The 20,824-nt window shown below is 44.6% G+C and overlaps 1 protein-coding gene across 11 annotated transcripts in view; it reads left to right on the forward strand.

The window, feature by feature from the left end:
* Positions 1–20,824, forward strand: part of KIF3C (kinesin family member 3C) — a 79,004-nt gene that overhangs the window by 17,821 nt on the left and 40,359 nt on the right. For 2 of the 11 annotated variants that reach the window (XM_073791528.1, XM_033838910.2), the window contains exon 1: positions 12,085–12,212. The exons of the other annotated variants lie outside the window; for them this stretch is intronic. The gene's annotated coding sequence lies outside the window, so the exon portion shown is untranslated. Of the gene's footprint in view, positions 1–12,084; positions 12,213–20,824 lie in introns of those variants that run through there. 11 annotated transcript variants of the gene reach the window in all.

A 20,824-nucleotide genomic window follows, 5' to 3' on the forward strand; every position in this document is an offset into this window, starting at 1 on the left:
CGGGCCCAGCCGCTCCGCGGCATGTGGGATCTTCCCGGACCGGGGCATGAACCCGTGTCCCCTGCATCGGCAGGTGGACTCCCAACCACTGCGCCACCAGGGAAGCCCTGTGTTGTCTTTTTAAATTGTAAGAGCTATTTATGCAGTCTCTTATCAGATATATGATTTGCAAATATTTTCTCCTTTTCTCTATGTTTTCTTTGCACTTTCTTGATGGTATCCACTGAAGCACAAACATTTTAAATTTTGATAGAGTCTAATTTACCTTTTTTTTTCCCCTCTCACTTACGCTTTTAGTATCATGTCTAAACAAAGCATTGCCTAATACAAGATCAAGAAGATTCACTCCTATTTTGTCTTTGAAGTGCTTTATAGTTTTGGCTCCTACATCTAAGTCTATGATCCATTTTATTTATTTATTTTTTAACATCTTTATTGGAGTATAATTGCTTTACAGTGGTGTGTTATATGATCCATTTTAAGTTAATTTTTTTTAATATGGTGTGAGGTAGGGGTCCAACAGCATTCTTTTGTGTGTGGCTATCCAATTGTCCCAGTGCCATTTGTTACATGCTTTCCTCCATGGATACAACATTGTTTTGGTAAACATGTTTTACTTAGAATAATATTAATGTAAATTTATATTCTCTGATCACACCCCAGTTGCTTTTGTCAGCAATGTGACATGCTGGAGATTGGGGATGAGGGTGATTTTTCTGTAGGTGATTAAACATTTGACTAGAAGATGATGAACATGTGTACAATGATACCCAATGCTAGTATGCATCATAATCACCTGAGGAAATTTTTTTTAATGGGAATTCCCAAGCCCCACCCCAACCTACTGCATCAGAATTTCCTGGGAACATTCTGTCTCTTACACATATAGAATCATAGAACATTAGAAATGGAAGAGCCCATAGGGTCATAAATTCACCTCCTCATTTTTAAATTGATGATTGACTTTGCTCTCACTCCCTCTAAACATCAAGGCCAGCCTGAGCACTTTGTTTGTATCCTCCCCAATACATTCAAATTCAACAATACTTATGATTAATAAGATTTTATTGAAGGCTTCATGGGAAGATGGAGAAGAGGATTACTTCACACACCACAATGAAAAACTTAATTATATCCCTCCATTTGACTAGCTAGACCTGTTCTTCCGCCCAAAGTTTTCTCCCTTGCTACCCTATTGTCAGGTCTCTTCTCTGCATCTCTCCCACTATGCAATTTGAAATTCCTCCTTTTTTCCCAAACCATTCAACTATGGTCTCAAGGTTTTTTGGTTTTGGTTTTGGTTTTTAAATTATTTATTTATTTATTTGGCTGTGCCGGGTCTTAGTTGTCGCAGGCGTGATCTTCGTTGCCGTGTGTGGGATCTTCGTTGTGGCCTGTGGGATCCTTAGTTGCAGCATGCAGGAACTAGTTCCCTGACCAGGGATCGAATCTGGGCCCCCTGCATTGGGAGCAAGGAGTCTTAACCACTGGATCACGAGGGAAGTCCCTGGATTCAAGTTTATACACACTCAACAAAGCAATAGTACAATAGCTACCTGAAAAGCAACCGACTACTTTTCCTCAAGCATTCTCCTTGGGAAAGTGGGAGGTGTCTCAATTCATCCCATGGTCATAGAGCCATATAATCTGATTTATCGTATCATATCTCGTGAAGGCTTATTAAGAACAAGACACTGGGCTAAGTACCTCATAAAAATGACTTAATGTCATGTAGCTCATTAATGGCAAATCTGGTATAGAACTTTAATCGTAAGGGTCAAAGCACAACTTCTAAGCCTCTCATATTCACAGTCTTCAATTTCTTTGGCTTCACAGCTCTGTGAGATACATGAAAATTTTCTATTATTTCATCTTTTAAAGATAGAGAAACTGAGTTCCAGTGACTATGCAGCTCAGTTAGTGGAAAGTTTTGATCTGGGGTCTAGGATTGTTTATCTTGAGCAGGTTATGTGAAATTGTGGCTGAAATCTCCCTGGGAAGCCACAATGGAAAATGTAACCAATAAGGGACACTGTGTAATCCTCAACACTGTAACATGAGATCAAGCCTAAAGGACTGAGGCATTATTACTGATAAGGAGCACGGAGAAGGAAGAATGGGGGAGGACAGACTGTCAGTGTTTCCCCTACAGTGACAGGAAAGGGATGGCAGCGTTGGGCAAGGCAGGATCCTGTTTGGCAAGGGACGTCTGTCCCCATGTGGGAAAGCATGACTCATCGGGGTGCCACAGCTCAGTGACACAATCTCTTAAGATCTTCCAAGTCACTTTGTCCGACTCAGTATTTACCAAGCAACTCTCAGATCTACTTTTGGCTTCTAAACTCCGCCTTCCCACAGAGTAAAGAACGTGCTGACTGGGGTTTCTTCAGGCCTATTGTCAATTATATTTTACAGGATGAATGAATAATGCTGTATCTGGTCTCTCCCTCATGAGTTGGGTTTAGAGTGAGTTTATTCATTCAATATTAATTCAACAAATATTTATTGAGTGCCATCCATGCAGCAGGCGTTGGTCCAAGCCCTTGTGATACAAGTCAGATAAGATCTCTATCCTCATGGAGTGCACACACTAATGAGGGTTACCATGTAACTGAAAATTAAACAAATCAATAGATCATTTCAAACTGTGACACTCCTCACCTAGGATTACTGAATTCCTTCCCACAGGCTCAACTACACCTCAAGTTCTATAAACCTCCCCCTCCCATACTCACTCGGAAGACTTAAGAGGCCTTAGCCTCATCTCAGAGGGTTCAGCATCAAATTTCCTTTCTAGTCTGACCTGGACCCTGAGAGGGTGTGTTTCAGTGAGATCCACTGCCTCCTTCACTGCTGGAGGTCTAGCCCCTGGACCTCAGTGGTGTTTCCTAGGCCATGACGATAACTTCATCCATTTGTTCACTGAATAGATACTTTCTGCACTCCTCCTGGGCACCAATAATTTGGGGCTGGGGACTCAGAAATGAATAAGACGTGGTCCCTGCCCTTCAGTTCACAGTCCAAGGGAGGAAGCACACACTAATGGTTTCTGTGCTTCTCCTATGGGTGAGGAGAGAGGGAAGAGCAGGGTGCTGTGTGTCCAGAAGAGGGTTCCTAAGTCATACTGGAGAAATGGGTGATCAGGAAGGTGTCTCTGAGGAGGGGATATTTAAACTGAGGTTTTGTTTGTTTTAAAGTAACTTCTATTATTTTTTTCTTTACAAAAATAACAATTGTTGATATTTGAGAAAATACAGAAACAAAGGGCGTTTAAAGCCACCCATAAAGACACCATTGATAACAATTTGGTGGTGTGTACCTTCCAATCTCTTTGCTATTTGAACTTAGTTTTGGAGGGCAAAGATTTACCTTGACAGTGAACACAGGGAGGAGAAAATATTTGGTAAAGGCAATTGTCCTTAGGTTGCTTTAAAAACCTGATGTAATAGATAAAGGCATAAAAGTATATATATACATATATATATATAAATTTTTTTTTTTTGGCTGCATTGGGTCTTCGTTGCTGCACGTAGGCTTTCTCTAGTTGCGGCGAGCGGGGGCTACTCTTCATTGTGGTGCGTGGGCTTCTCATCACAGTGGCTTCTCTTGTTGCGGAGCACGGGCTGTAGGCCCGCGGGCTTCAGTAGTTGCAGCACGTGGGCTTAGTAATTGTGGCTCACAGGCTCAGTAGTTGTGGCGTGTGGGCCCTAGAACATGCGGGCTTCAGTAGTTGTGGCACGTGGGCTCAGTAGTTTTGGCTTGCGGGCTCTAGAGTGCAGGCTCAGTAGTTGTGGTGCACAGGCTTAGTTGCTCTGCAGCATGTGGGATCTTCCCGAACCAGGGCTCAAACCCGTGTCTCCTGCATTGGTAGGCGTATTCTTAACCAATGTGTCACCAGGGAAGTCCAGTATATATTTATATATATCTTTTGTTCATTGAAATATTGCTGGCATCTAGCCAGCACATGATAGACAGTAGTTGCTCAACATAGATTTGTTAGTTTAAAAAAAAAAAAGGAAAAAGATGTAATGGAAAGATGAGCCTTTGAATATTAAAGCATAAAAGGCAGTTCCTTCTTGGAGGCCCAGCATCTGCACAATGCAAAAGAGAGGGTCCTAGGAAGGGGCCATGCTAGGCTGAGGTCTCCTGTCACTTGTTAGCAACAGTGTGAACTATACAAAGACTGATGACTGTGCTATCCTGGGAGAGAAGGTGTCAGAAGGAAGAAGGAGGCTTCTGGGTGGTCAGGAATGAGGGACGGAGGAGGCTCCGACTGCTGTATGAGGTGGCCTGGCTGCAGGGATGTAGGTAGCCAGTAGGGGTTGCTCATCTACGCCCACAGAGCTCCTCCTGGTACTGTGTGGAAAAGTTGGCATGGAGACTTTGAGACATGTATCATATAACTAGCATTCAGGAAGGTGTGGAAAGAAAATAGATTTGATACCTCTACCTATTGTTTCTCAGGTGACTGGGAGGGGTTTTTCCTCAGGAAGAAGGAGAGGGTTTTTTTTGTTGTTGTTGTTTGTTTGGGTTTTTTTGCGGTACGCGGGCCTCTCACTGTTGTGGCCTCTCCCGTTGTGGAGCACAGGCTCTGGACGCGCAGGCTCAGCGGCCATGGCTCACGGGCCCAGCCGCTCCGCGGCATGTGGGATCTTCCCAGAGCAGGGCACGAACCCGCATCCCCTGCATTGGCAGGCGGACTCTCAACCACTGCGCCACCAGGGAAGCCCAAAGGAGAGGTTTTAGGGATCTTTACCCAGGGCCACCAGGTACAGTGGTTCAGATAGTGCACTCCACAAAGGCACCGCATTGAAGGAGGCAACTTTCATGGCCAGACAGGCATATACCAACCTGAATGAGAATGGGCAAGCAGTTGCAGATGTTCTAGGCCTCCTGGCTGGAGCAACGCCAGAGGGTTGCTATGTAAACCCCGACTGGCATACACAGCCATGCACAGACCTGACAGCAAACGCTTGCACATACTCACAGCCAGTGCCCAGCCATGTCTGTCTCAAGTGCATGGTGGGTGGACCTGAGGTCTCTTTTCTCACCACTTGCTGCTATCAGAGGCCCAACTTCTAACACTCACTCCTCCCCCAACTCTAAACTTGACATAGTTCACCTAGGAAGCTGGGGGAAAGATGAAGTTGTGGTGGGCTCACAAGTTGACAAAGGGAAAGAAGTGGCATTAAGTTATGTGTGAAAGAGCAAGGGTGTGAGTAGGCCTGAATGCAGCCACGGAAGCTTCATGCTAGGACCCTGACCGGCTGCCTGGGCCAAGCCCAGGATTTAGCCAGCAGTTGCGACTGCGCGGCTTGTGCAAACAATGTGCTAACTTAAAATGTTTTTAACTTGAGGAAGGGGACACTTTTCCTAGGGGCAGCCCTGGCCTTGCCCTATGTATTTCCTCCCCTCTTTTTACATCTTAACATGTTGTATAACTTCTGCTTCCTCTTGGGTTCCAAGGAGACAAGTTCTGAAAGGCAAATTCTGATGTTTCTAAAGCACGTGAAAGAGCTTTGAAAACATAAAGTACTAGTCAGGGATTGCAAACTCGTATGCATGCTGGAGACAGGAGGCAAGGAGTTAATCTACGTGTATAACGTGGGCCTTTATGTATTTAGTTCTGGGGGGTAAGCTTCATGGAGGTGTAATTTACATACAATAAAATTTACCAGTTCAATGACTTTTGACAAGTGCATACAGATATGTAACCACCGCCATAATCATGATATAGAATATCTCTATTATACCTAAAGTTCCCTTGTGGCCCTTAGCAGTCAATCCTTTCCCTCTAAATTCTGGCCCCTGGCAACTACTTATCTACTTCCCTCACTGTTGTTTTGCCTTTTCCAGAATTTCATATAAATGGATCCATACATTCTGTAGTCTTTTGTGTCTGGCTTCTTTCTCTTGGCATAATGCTTGTAAGATTCATTCTATTGGGCATGTATCAGTTGTATTTCTTGAATTGCATACCATTGAACGGGCATACCACCAATTGCTTATCCCTCCATTAATAATGGACTTTTTGTGTTGTTTCTGGGTTTTGGCTATTTTAACTAAAGTTTCTACAAACCTTCATGTACGTGTTTCTGTAAGACACACTTTTCCATTTCTCTTGGGTAAATGTGTGTTTAATTTTATAAGAAACTGCAAAACTCTTTTCCAAAGTGGCTGTATGATTTTTACATTTCCACCAGCAAAAACTGAGAGTTGCTCCACAGTCCTGCCAACACTTGGTATTGTCAGCCTTTTTATTTTTAACATTTCTAGTGAGTGTGTCGTGGTATATCATTATGGTTTTAACTTACATTTCTCTAATAACTAATGAGGTTAAGTATCTTTCCATGTACTTATTGGCCGTTGCATATCTTCTTTTATGAAGTGTCTGTTCAATAGACACTTTGCACACACATGCATGCACACACAGTTAGTTCTGTTTCTCTGGAGAGCCCTGACTGGTACAGTTATTTTTCTCCAATGAGTATATTTCCTTTGTTTTAGCAGGGAATTTTCTTGACCGGGCTGGAATGGCAAATCCTGTTTCTTGTGCAGCATCTTCATCCTTTGTTCATGTCATTTATCTTTAGCTGAGCTACTTTGAGTCTGTTCCATGCATATGTGGTTCAAGAATCAGTAAGAGATATGAGTAGACAGAGTTTGGAGATCTCCTCTCTGGTTCTCTTCTTTCTGAGGTTCTACTGTCTTCAGTCCTCACTGTTTTCCTGGCTTCTTTTTTCTGGTTTCCCAGGCCATAAGGACTGTGTGTTTTTCCTTGTGAACCCATCTGCCCTTTGTGTGCAACCTGGGACACACTTGGCCTTGGGCTCAGTCTATCTGCTTCTGTTTACTCTCCACTAACTGCAGAGTACCAGCTCCAGCCTCAGTTCAGTTTGCCTTTAGCTGGGCTATTTTGTGTGCTCCATTCATGAGTCAGTGAGGTGGGTCAGAGAGGTAGGTAGAGAGTCTCCAGTATCTTCAGGTAGTTCCTTTTGGTACTGAGCCCAGATTTTACCACTGTTTTCTGTAGGGAAGATTCATGTGGTAGAATCTTAATCTGTCACACCTGGAAGCAGAGTCACAGCTTTTGTATTTCTATTTCACCTTCATTTTTGAAAGATATTTTCCTTCTTGGTTGGCAGTTTTTCTCTCAGTGCTTCATTTTTTTTTAAAATAAATTTACTTATTTATTTTTGGCTGCACTGGGTCTTCGTTGCTGCATGCGGGCTTTCTCTAGTTGTGGTGAGCGGGGACTACTCTTCATTGTGGTACGTGGGCTTCTCATTGCGGTGGCTCCTCTCGTTGCGGAGCACGGGCTCTAGGTGCGCGGACTTCAGTAGTTGTGGCCTGTGGCTCAGTAGTTGTGGCTCGCATGCTCCGTACTTGTGGCACACGGGCTTAGTTGCTCTGAGGCATGTGGGATCTTCCTGGACCAGGGCTCGAACCTGTGTCCCCTGCATTGGCAGGCAGATTCTTAACCACTGCACCACCAGGGGAGTCCTCTCTCAGTGCTTTAAAGATGTCTCTCCACTACCTCCTGGTCTGCATCATGGCCAGCAAGATGTCTGCTACCATCCTTATCTTTGTTCCTCTGCACATCATCTGTTTTTCCCCTCTGCTTGCTTTCAACATTTTTGTCTTTATCATTGGTTTTTTAGCAATTTGATTATGATGTGCCTTGATGTGGTTTTCTTCATGTTTTCTCTGCTTGGAGTTTGTTGAACTTCTTTGATTTGTGAGTTTTTAGTTTTCATCAAATTTGGAAATTTTTCAGTCATTATTTCTTCAAATATCTTTTCTGTCCTCTCCTCCAACCCACCCTCTCTTTCTGGGACTCCAGTTATATGTATGTAAGGCTGCTTAAAGCTATATCAGCTCACTGATGTTCTGTTCATTTTTTTAACCATTTTTTTTTCTATCTGTGTTTTATTTTGGATTGTTTCTATTGCTATGTTTTCACAGTCAATAATCTTTTCTCATTTACTGTTTAATCTGCTATCAGTCCCATTCGTTGTATTCTTCATCTCTAGAATTTTGATCTGGGCCTCTTTTATATCTTCTACTTCACCCTCATGATGCTCATGCGCTCCTCTACCTTCTTGAACATCTGAAATGTATTAATAGTAGCTGTTTTAATGTCCTTATCTAAAATTAGCAGTATAATTTCTGGATCTGTTTCTATCGGTTGATTTTTTTTCTGCTTGTTTGAATGATAGGTAATTTTGTAATTGGATGCCAGATATTTTGAATCTTATGTTGTTGGGTACTAGTATATTTTTTTGTTTTAGGATTTTTTCTTTTAGACATTTCGGTAGTTAATATGGGATGCAGTTGTTACTTGGAAACAATTTAATCCTTTTACTGTGTGCTTTTAAGCTTTGTTAGGTGGGTCCAAAACACCTCTTAGATGGGAGCTAATTTGGCTTGGTATCTATGCCCAGTGTGTTGGGAGGTCTTTCTATTCTGGCTGGTGGGAACACCAACTCTTCAAGTGTTCTCTCTCTCTCTGTGGTAGCCTGGAAACTCTATCCAGACAGTGAGCGGGGACATTGGTAGGACTCATCTCATTTCTTTTCATTCTCTCAGGGATCACTGTCCCGTCTGTTATCCAAAGTCTTAAGACCATTGTTTTATATCTTTTGTTCAATTTTATAATTGACTAAGGCAGAGGATAAATCTAGGTCCTGCTACTTCATCATAGCCAAAAGTAGACATTGCTTTTATTCTTTTAAGTGATCCTTTTTATTGAAACATAGCAAACATACATAAAAATGTACAAATCCTAAGTGAATGGCTCCATTAACTTCCACAAAATAAACACACCTGTGTAACCAACTCCCATATTAATAAATAGAACATCACTAGCACCCCAGAAACTTCATGTTCCTTTCCAGTCATTACCTCTCTTCCCAGAATAACCACTATTCTAATATGTAGCACCACAGTGCATGTTTTTGAACTTTATATAAACGGAATCCTATAGTATGTACTTTATGTCTGGCTTCTTTCACTCAACATATTTGTCAGATTCATCCATGTTGTTATGTGAAGCAATAATTAATTCATTTCCATTGCTGTGTAACATTCCATTTTATGAATATACCACATTATTTATTCTACTGTTGATGGGCATTTGAGTTATTTCGAGTTTGGGGGCTATTATGAATAGTGCTGCTATGATCATGTTTGCACATATTTTTTGTGTACATATGTATGTATCTTCAGGAGTAGAACTGCTGCGTCATAAGCTAGGCATCTTTTCTACTTTAGTGGATACCACCAAATAGTTTTCCAAAGTAGTTATCCCAATTTACATTCCTTCTAGGTTTATATGAGAATTCCAGTTGCTCCATATCCTCACCAATACTTGCTGTTATGTCTTTTTCTTTTTAGCCATTCTGATGGATTTTACTTACACTGCCTTTCAGAACACACTATAGACATAATAAAACTACCAGGTGGAATGAGCTAACAGTGCACCAGTCTGAGACTCCTGTATATAAGGTTTTCTTCTCAATGGCTTTGAGCATTCCTAAAAGCATTCGGTTGTTACATTTGTGTTCATCAACATTATCTGAGTGGAATTTGTTTGATGATTCACCAGGTGAAGATATGGTGGGAGGGAAGGCAAACAGGGGCATTCTTGGCAGAGAAAGCAATACATGGAAAGGAAGTCATAAAAGGACCTGGCTCAGGGCTACCTGGTACAATTGTACATGATTCTTAGAATCGCTTTTCACTTCTTTGTCTGTGGGAATGGCACCTCCAGGAATTATGCAGTGCACAGCTCATCAATCTGTACACAGCAGCCATGCCTCTAATGGTCAGGGATGATACGAAATTTGCTGTGACTGGAGGGCAGGGTGGGTGGGGTAGAGAATCAGGAGAAGCCAGATCCGGAACTGAGACAGTATAACTGACTCAGATATTGACAGAGGCTTACTTTAAAGCTCCACTCTGCCCCCGCCCCTACTGGATGAGGGATTGTACAAGCGTCCTCGTCTTGGATCCCTCAGCCTCTGAGCCAACAGGGCTGCCACTGAAGTGGGGCCGGGGTGAAACCCAAGCCAGGAAGGAGAAATGCTGAGTGTGCTCCAGCTTGTCTTGCTACATGACTCTGGTCTCAGCAAGTTGAGGAACCAACGCCCTGTCCTTCCTCTATGTTGGGCTTCCTCTCTTGCCTGCAGCCTCAGCACACTCCCGTGCCTGGGAAAATTGGTAACCCTGGATGGGACACTGTGCCCACCTAACTAACACCTAGGTTTGTGTCGCTGAGCCACTGGAAGTGGTTTCTGAAGGCACAAGAAAGCGAAAGGAACATCCCAGGTCCCCCACGTATCTCCCCATGACCTGCCAGAGTGAAGGGTATCCCTCTGAAAGAATGATACTTTTTGGGTTGACACTCTGTCTATAAGCCCTCATTACACTTTGTGTGTGTGTGTGTGTGTGTGTGTGTGTGTGTGTGTGTGTGTGGTATGCTTGTTAAGGGCATTAAATGGTTAAAATAGGGCTACCTGTTGGGTTAGAAGGAACTATCCACCGTCTGTCAGAGAGAGCAGGGTCTCTTCTGGAAGGAGAGGTTCATGTTCAAGCTCTGCCTTTCTTCCAGTTACTCGGACAAAAAGTACTTGGACAATATATTCCTTAAAGTAGAAACTGGGACTGATGGAAGGGTTCCAGGGAATGACAGAGAGACTCTCTCTTGGCTCCGGCAAAAAAAGGAGTAGCTCTAGAGCAGTAAGTGGTAAGGTTAGGGAGTTTGGGATTGACATGTACACACTGCTATATTTAAAATGGATAACCAACGAGGACCTACTGTATAGCACAGGGAACTTTGCTCAATATTATGTAGTAACCTAAATGGGAAAAGAATTTGAAAAAGAATAGATACATTTATATGTATAACTGAATCACTTTACTGTACAACTGAAATTATCACAACATTGTTAATCAACTCTCCTCCAATATAAAATAAGAAGTTTAAAAAATAAAATTAAAATAAATTGAATTAGAAGAATAGCAAAAACTAATGATAATGTTATTAGAAATTAATCAGGCAAAAAAGATGGAACATCCCCAGTAAAGCAGTATAAAAAAAAAAAAAAGGGGCTTCCCTGGTGGCGCAGTGGTTGAGAGTCCGCCTGCCGATGCAGGGGACACGGGTTCGTGCCCCAGTCCGGGAAGATCCCACATGCCGCGGAGCGGCTGGGCCGTGAGCCATGGCCGCTGAGCCGGTGCGTCCGGAGCTCCGCAACGGGAGAGGCCACAACAGTGAGAGGCCCGCGTACCGCAAAAAAAAGAAAAAAAAAGAAAAAGAAAGAAAGATGTGGTAAGATGGCACCTCCCCAGAAGGAGGCAAAAGCCAAAGCAAGGAACCTGGGAAAGGTTCCATGGTTGCACCAGAACTCTGGGACTAGAGTGTACATGGTGAGATCAGATGTCAACTGGAGATTTGGCCCTGGGACTAAGTTAACTAGGATATGAATAGATACCTTTCCAACCTAGCTTTTTGGCTTATTTTTCTGCTTCTTCACAAGGTCAACTTTTTTTTTTTGGCCACACTGTGTGGCCTGTGGGATCTTAGTTCCCCGACCAGGGATTGAACCCATGCCCCTTGCAGTGGAAGCGTGGAGTCCTAACCACTGGACAGCTAGGGAATTCCCACAAGGTCAACTTTTTTTTTTTTTTTTTTTTTGCGGTACGCGGGCCTCTCACTGTTGTGGCCTCTCCCATTGCGGAGCTCCGGACGCACAGGCTCAGTGGCCATGGCTCACGGGCCTAGCCACTCCGCAGCACGTGGGATCTTCCCGGACCAGGGCACGAACCCATGTCCCCTGCATCGGCAGGCGGACTCTCAACCACTGCCCCACCAGGGAAGCCCAAGGTCAACTTTTAAATCAATCAACAGGCGTACACACTTAAAATGTGTTCCCTGTGGCTTGAGGCTTATGAGGAGCAGAGGACAAGAGACACAGGGTCTCCCCTCAAAGAGGCTACTAAGTAATCAGAGAGAGAAGAATAAGGCACGTGAAACGCCTAAGGAGTAGTACAACTGATATGATTTTGTGTTTCTATTTTAAGCCAAAATGAAAATTAGCATGAACTCCCTGAGCAGACACCAGCTGGGCAACAGTGAGAGTGTGAAACATCCCAGGAGGCGGGGAGGAGCTGTCCTGATCCTGGGACTCAGAATTGTTTCCAATTCATCCGTAAGTGTTGATGAACCATGTGTGAACTGTCAAATAGACTGTAATATCCCTAAAAAAATGAATAAACAAGATAATGAAAGACCATATCTAATTAAATGCTAATCTATGTGGGCTGAGGGGATCCACATGTACCCAAGAGGTTCCAGCTTCTAGGAAATGTACAATTCTTGCTGGACAGAGCCTGAAGGAAGGGTAGGCTTGGGATAAACAAACAAAGGGCATTCTGGACAGGTGAACAGTGTGAGGAAAAGGCAAAGAAATATTCACCTTCCAAATCACTCCCATTTCCATTGAATTTGAAAGTTTTCAAAGAAACTTAATAGCCCTGCTCTTTTTTTGATCTTCTCAGCAGCCTCAAGCATTTGACAGAACAGAGATTCCCACTCAAAAGAAAGTGAAAACTCGAGAGAGTCTGTTGATTTTGTTTGCTCAGCCTCCCTCTCTCCCATTTTCTGCATCTAGCGTCCTGGTTTTCCTTGGAAAAACATCTCTCTCCACTCTCAGACCAACCAGTGTTCTGACTCCACCCCTGAATCCAAGGTGGGCCTAACCAGACCTGGTCTACTACTGAACTACCACCACAGTAGTTCAGGGATGGGCATGTGACCCAAGTAGGCCAATGAGACTCACATCCAGAACCTTTGCTGGAAAACTGGGGAAGAGAATAAAGCCAATACAGAGGAAAGCAGAGCCAAGAGACCATTTTCTGTTGACATCGTTTGGGTGTTTGGGTGTGTTTGGGTGTTTAGATCCAGCTGTGCCTGAAGCCAGCATTATCCTAGGATTTTTCTGAGAGGTGAGCCATTACATTCCCTTCTTGTTCTAAGCCAGTTTGAATCTTATTTCTGTTACTTGCTACTAACAGAGTCCTGGCTGATTCAGAAAGCTTAGACCATGTATTTAAATTCTGATCCTGTGCTCTTAAACTAAGTATAATAACTGGAGTGATGGTAGTGTGGGAAAGGATTATTAAGCATGGTGGGGTCAACCTGGTAAGGCCTGACTAAAAGACATGCTAAGAAGTTAGACAGGAATAGGGAGCCTCAGAAGGTTCTTGAGAGAAATATCATATGATATTGCTTATATGTGGAATCTAAAAAAATGATACAAATGAACTTATTTATGAAACAGAAATAGAGTCACAGATGTAGAAAACAAACTTATGGTTACCAGCAGGGAAGGAGGTTGCGGAGGGATAAATTGGGAGACGGGGATTGACATACACACACTACTATATATAAAATAGATAACTAATAAAGACCTACTGTATAGCACAGGGAACTCTACTCACTACTCTATGATGGGCTATGTGGGAAAAGAATCTAAAAAAGAGTGGATATATGTATATGTATAAGTGATTCACTTTGCTGTGAAACTAACACAACGTTGTAAATCAACTCTTCTCCAATAATTTTTTTTTAATTCTACAAAAAAAAAAGATTCTTGAACAATTTAAAAGAGACATTTAAAGAAAATACCGGTACAGTCAGTGTTCTGTTTCTTAACATGGGGAATGGTTATAGCCCACATACGTTGACTCTAAATTATGCATGTATGTTTTTTACTCTCTTCTGAATAAAAACATGATATAATGTGTACCTTTGAAAAATGAAAAAGACAATAAATAATGTGGAGGTGATGATTACGGAATGGAATGGAGAAGAGAGACCTTGAAATCAGAGATGCAGGAAGGAAGCTGGTAGTGAGATGGAGGAGTAGGGTAAGGAAGGATGGCATAGAGCAGTAGGAATACGGATGGAGAGGGGTGGAGAAGTGAGAGATGCTTCCTGCATGAATGAGGGCATGAGAAATATATAGCTCCAAATACTGGTAATGATGACAGAGACAGGGTAGTTGAGAGGGAAGGACCTGGTTGGGAATATTAAGGGGGCGTGTATGTGGTTACATTTTGAACTTGTTCAGGTGGGAACATCCAAACTGTGGGTCTGGGGACTTCCCTGGCGGTCCAGTGGTTTAAGACTCTGCGCTTCCACTGCAGGGGGCACAGGTTCGATTCCTGGTTGGGGAACTAAGATCCCGCATGCCATGAGGTGAGGCCAGAAAAAAGGAGACAAACTGTGGGTTTGTAATATCATTTGGTTGGAAGGAACAGAAGCTTCGTTGAGTTAGCTCGAGTGGGGAACTGGGAAGTCAAAAATGCAGGCTCCTCCCTCTGTATCTCTGGGGCACATGTGGTCTTTCCTCTGCTCTTCTCTGCATCTGCCGACCAGGTCCTTCTGCTTCCTCGGAGGGAGGGCCCACCTGGCAGAAGCTGGAGTGCCCTGCGAACCCCACAGGGAGGCAAGGCCACTGTGAAAGAAGCTGAGTGAAGGCACCAATAGAAATTCTGTCAAATATGTCTGGAAGTGACCAACTGGGTGACGAACAGTTCCTGATGTGGACAAGGTGTAAGGTCTGTGTTCAAGGAAAGCCACAGAAAAGAGAGCTTGGTTTTAGCCTGGGAAAGGGAAGCAGCAAGGTTAAGATCTGATGTGTCCAAGGATGCTAGAAGACCTTGCGGCCAGTAACATTCTCTACCGGACTCTTCCTTTCAGCTCAAACAGACTCTCCCATCCCCAGCCCACCTCCAGCTCCCCTACACCTCCCTTCCTTCGGTTCAAACTCCTTAAAAGCTGCCCATGCTCCCTGGCTCACCTCCTCCGCACTCCTCCACCCTCGGCACCATGCCTGCCCTGTTGGCTCTCCTTAGAAGTGTGCTAGCAAGGTCTCCGAGGGCTTTCTGGTCGCCATATCCAGACGACAGATACTCCCCAGCTCTAATCTTGTTTCATTCATTTGTTGTTCATTCATTCATTGATTCAAAGAATATTTGGTAAGAGCCGCTACTTTCCCTGTGCTGGAGGTACGATACTGAGCAAGATCCATTAGGCAGAAGTTCTCTACAGAGACAGTGTCTACTTCTTCCTCCCAAAATGCCACATGCTCACATATGCACACATGCACACGCACGCGCACGCAGGCACACGCACTTGCTTTTTCTGCTTACATCCTCCCCAGAGCTTCCCACTAGGGACTCAGCTGCCAGGCATGTGATCTTTGAGGGACACAGACAAATGGGAAGGAAGTTAGGCCAGTAGCCTAAGGAAGCTGGGGAGGAAGAGAGGCCAGACGGCCTGGAGGGGCACCCCAGGATGTGCACATCATCACCTGGCCATTTGCTAGTGGCCTGGGGAGTGTGTAACTCTGAATGGCAGGCACCCAGTGGAGAAGGGCACATGGCCAGGATCTCAGGTTCTGGCCACTTCAGGCAGTTCTCGAAGCAAGACCCTTCCCAGAGGGCCAGGGAGGCACCCAAGGGACTGGTTGCAGCCTTTGGGGAGACAAGCAGTCTTGGCACATGCCCGCTACATCATACTCCTTCACTGAATCCTGGCCTTGCTCCTGGAGCGTGCAACTCCTAGAACTGTCCCCATGAGGAAGGGAGTCTCTGGGCGGGACCCTGAGTCCTGGGCTGAACACTGGCACCCTATAAAGTCGAAGAGCCAGCCCGTCAGGGAACCCCAAGGGTTCTGGTGATGGAAGGTCCCAAAATGTTCCTTTCTTTCTCTTCCTAGGGAATTATATAAAGTAAATGAAGAATAAAGAGGAGAAGGAGAAAGAAGATGGGGGAGGGAGAAAAGGAGTAGGAAAGGAAGGAGGAGGTGGAGAAGGAAAGCATTTTTTTTTTAAAGCACAGCCCTGGGCTTCCCTGGTGGCGCAGTGGTTGAGAGTCCACCTGCTGATGCAGGGGACACGGGTTCGTGCCCCGGTCCGGGAAGATCCCACATGCCGTGGAGCGGCTGGGCCCGTGAGCCATGGCCGCTGAGCCTGCACGTCCAGAGCCTGTGCTCCGGAACAGGAGAGACCACAACAGTGAGAGGCCCGCGTACCGCAAATAAAAAAAAAAAGCACAGCCCTGATCATAGTATTTCTCTGCTTAAAATATTTTAATAACTTCACATTGCTCATTGGATAACCACATCCCCCCTCCCTCTTCTCCCCCTCCCTCCTCACCCCTTCCAGTCATAGGAGGCCTGAGAGGATGTGTTCACACAGCTCTTTTGGGAAATTGCCCCATGGGGTTGCAACAAGTGAAACAGAGGGAGCACAACAACGGGCCCATCATAAGGAGCATTGAGAACTACAGGGAGGAGGGTTAAGGGGAATTTCCTGGCGGTCCAGTGGTTAGGACTCTGCGCTTTCACTGCCAAGGGTATGGGTTCAATCCCTGGTCGGGGAGCTAAGATCCTCCAAACTGAGTGGCCAAATAATTAATTAATTAATTATGTTTTTTAAAAAAGGGGTTTTAGTCCTAGGTCTGTGACTATAGGACCAAGGGAAAATCATGGTCTAAGCCTCCTTTTCTTTACCTGGTCAGTGGTCAGGGAGGATAAAACCTGCCCTGCCTGCCTCACTGGGTTACTGGGAGGCTCAGGTGAGATAAAGAGCCTAGAAACCTTTGTGAATTATCAAGTACTGAACAAATAAGGGATTGTTCCTACTATTGAGGAAACTACCTTGAGAAGTGTCAGAGGCCCACTCCTTTCATCTCTAGTGCTTTTCTTTCTAATAATCCTTCATGTCATTATAAGACCTTACGCTTTTCAAAGTACTTTAATATATATTGTGTCATTCGTTCTGACACCATCCCTGTGCAGCGGCCGGGCAGGGCTGCTCCTTGCTGGGCATATAAGGGCAGAGGCTCAGAGGGGTGAAGTCACCAGAAGGTCCGGTGTCACCGGGCAGGCATGATGTGGCCGAGCCAGGCCCGAGCTCAGGTTTCCTGACCTCAGCGTGGGGCCTGCTCTGCTCCCAGCACGTACTGATGTTGTTTCTTTAGATTCTAAACCTACAGAGGGTACAGGCAGGGTCTTCTTAGGGGATGAACTTCCCCATGGCAGGTGGGTCTTTTGGATCATTTTGGAATCCTTCCTCCAGGTGTGATTCTAACCACAAAGTGTGCTGATGCCTAGTGCCACACAAACATCATTCTCACAACCGGGGAGTGTCAGCCCTGTCCAGCCTCTGGGGTAGGGCGAGCACAGAAACACAGGCCTGCTCCCTGACCGGGAGTTGCTCACAGCTGGAGAAACAGCAGCGCACGGGAAATAATGGCAAAGAGGACGGCGTGAGCACCCTCTCAAGGGGGCGACACGATGACCCTCCTGGATAAAAGACAGTATGAGCACAGAAAGACAGAGACCTCTGGGGACTGGGAGGCTCCGAGGCAGCTTCCGGACTGGGGACACCCGGTCCCCCTCCCCTAAGTCGGTCTCCAGTCAGACTGAAACATTCTTGCTGTTCGTGAACCACACCAGGAAAGTGCCTCTGCAACATGCCAGGATGCGAAAGCCAGGCCCTCGGTCTGACTGCTGATTGGTGGTGTGTGAGTCAGGGGAAAGGGCACTAGACGGCAGTCTCGAGATGCAGGACTCTGCGCCTTGACCTACACCAGAGCCGGAGGAGGCGAAGAGATTCGGGTGTTTTTCCTGTCAAGGTCAAATGCCCGGGTGGCCCCGGTTTGGCCTCAACTCAGGTGTCCCGAGTTTCTGTTGTAGGAGCCTCCCCTCAAGTCGGTGATGATGGCGAGCATTCCAGAGGGAAGGCGACAGGCAGTGGGAGATACGATCTGAAATTCAAGAAGGAGAGCAAAGCTAGAACGATAGCCCACCAGGTAGGCAATACCTCCCACCCCACCACAACCTCCACTTCCTTTCCCTGAGTCCCCGAGGGGCTGAATGAGACGGAGAAGAGTGATGGGAGTTGTTCCCACGACATTTATAATAGTTAAAAAAAAAAAATCAGAGACATCCTAACTGTTCAATACGGAGAGTGACCTGAAATAAATCATAAACTTAAGTAGCCATCCAAAACAATAAAGCTTTTAGAAAATAATATAGAATGTCTTTGTGACCTTGGGGTAGAGGAAGAGTTTTTAAGTAAAATGCATAAAGTGCTAATCAAAGAAAAAAATTGATAAATGTGTCTGTCTATGTGAAAATTAAGGAATCCTGGTTATAAAATGGTACCACCAAAAGAATGAAATGGGGACTTCCCTGGTGCTAAAGTGGTTAAGAATCTGCCTGCTGTGAAGGGGACACGGGTTTGATCCCTGGTCTGGGAAGATCCCACATGCCACGGAACAACTAAGCCTGCGAGTCACAACTACTGAAGCCTGTGCACACTAGAGCCCACGTGGCATGACTACTGAGCCCGCGTGCTGCAATTACCGAAGCCCACGAGCCTAGAGCATGTGCTCCGCAACAAGGGAAGCCCACGCGCCACAACGAAGAGTAGCCCCCCGCTCGCAGCAACGAAGACCCAACACAGCCAAAAATAAATTAAAAAAAAAAAAAGAATGAAATGGCAAGCCACAGAGAAAATGCTTGCAATGCATGGAAGCCATAAAAGGCTCAAAGCCAAAATATAAAAGAACTCTTATAAAGCAGTAAGAAAAAAGTGACCCAGTAGAAAAATGACCAAGAGACTTGAAGGGGCAATTCACAAAATAAGACACAGAAGTGCCGTGTCATAAGCATGTGAACAGGTGTTCAACTCTATTTGTTGTCAGGGAAGTCCAAACCAAAACCACGCTGAGATACCAAATGTCTAAAACTAAGAATGCCGATATTAAGTGTTGGTTCTGATGTGAAGCCACTGGAACCCTCATACACTGCTGGCAGTGCATACTGTTATTCCCACTTTGGAAAACAGTTTGACGTTATCAGCTGAAGTTGAAGATATGCATTCCCTGTGACCCAGCAATCACACCCCTGGGTGTATGTGCAACAGAAATGTGTCCACTGTGTATAGGAGACATGAGCAAGAATGCTCATAGCTGCACACCTTGTAATAACCCCAAAATGGAAACAACCTAAGTATCCATCAGGAGACAATGATAGGTTGTATATTCACACAACAAAATATTATATAGTAGTAATGGATGAACAACAGCCAGACACAACAACGTGGATGAATCTCTCAAATAAAAGAAACAGGAGAAAAGCCAGACACGAAATAATACACTCAGGTAAAGCTCAAGAAAGGACAAAACAAAACCACAATCTTTAGATGGTAAAAGAAAAAACAAGAAGCAAGCAAATGATTACCATGGAAGTCAGGAGACAGGTTACCTTAGAGAGGAAGGAGGGAATTGTGACCACAGAGGGTCCTGCAGGGGACTCCTGGGATGCTGTCAATGTTCTGGTTTTGGCCTGGGTGGTGGGTACCCGGCTGTTTTCTGAGAATTCTTTAAGTGGTATATTTATGTAATGCAACTTTCTGAGTGTGTGGTTTATTCAACTGAACTATGTGAAATTGACAATATTCAACCCTTTTTAACTTAATAGTTAAACCTACTGGCAATTTCATATGGTTCAACCTAATATTTCATAATTAAAAATAACTTAAGTAGCCATTCAAAATGATGGTCATGAAGGCTATTAATAACTTCATTCACTCATTTACGCATCAAACAGATATTTCCTGGGGGCTTGTTGTGAACCAGGCATATTTCTAGGCACCGGGATACAGAATAAAATTTGGTCCTGGTGCTCACATTCTAATGGGAAGATAATGTATAAACAGATACTGAAACATCGGGAATGTCATGTTGTGATAAATGCTATGAAGAAAAACAAAGCAGAATAAGGATATAGAGAGGGATGAAGAGAGATTTTAGGAAGCATGGTTAGAAAGGCTTCTCTGAGGAGACGACATTTGAAAATGCAGCTGAATGACGTGAGAGAGAGAAACCATGTGTAGCCACGGGAGAAAAAGCCTGTGGCAGAGGAAGGAGCAAGTGCACAGGCCCTATGACTGGAATGTGCACGGCAGGATTAAGGAACAAGGAGACCAGTGTTACTAGTTCAGAGTGAGGGAGGGGGAGACGATGAAGACACGAAACGGGAGAAGTAACGAGGGACCCATCACAGAAGGCCAATGCAGCTTTGCAAGGGACTTCAGATTTTACTCTGAGAGTGACGAGAGGCTATTGGAAGGTTGAGAGCAGGAAGTGGTAGGATTTGATATATAGTTTAGAAGGAAGACTCTGGCTGTTTCGTGGAGGAGGGAGTCTAGGCGGGGTGGAATTACAGATTCCTGTTAAAATGCTACCACAGTGTCCAGGCAAGAGATGAAGGTGGCATGGACTAGAATGGCCATTTTGGAGACAGAATCAATAGATTTTGCAGATAGAACCCAGATAGGATTTTTTTGATGGATGGCATATAGGGGAAGAGGAAGAGGCATCAATAATAAGTATAATATTTTTCTTAAAAATAGGATGCGCAATTCTATATTTGATCAAAACTCTTCAAAACATGTTCTTAAATTACTTCTATGATGAGAAACTTAAATACAGCAGAGCCTAAGAAATGCCGTTGGGGAGATGGGATATTTTCATAGATGGATGGATAACACCATAAAAAAAGCAGAAGCTAATTGCCACAGGAGGTAAGGAAAGGAAGAGACCCCAGAGGCCTGGAGGAGGCAGGGAAGTCTTTACTGAGGAGGCTGGAGTTGAAAGAAGAAGGTGGAGTTAGTCCAGGTGAGAAGCAGACTGAGAGCTGCGCCTGGGGGCCTAGTACAGGGTGGTAGAAAGAGCAGGAGCT

The sequence above is a fragment of the Tursiops truncatus genome, chromosome 14 (genome assembly GCF_011762595.2).
Source record: "Tursiops truncatus isolate mTurTru1 chromosome 14, mTurTru1.mat.Y, whole genome shotgun sequence".
Lineage (NCBI taxonomy): Eukaryota > Metazoa > Chordata > Mammalia > Artiodactyla > Delphinidae > Tursiops > Tursiops truncatus.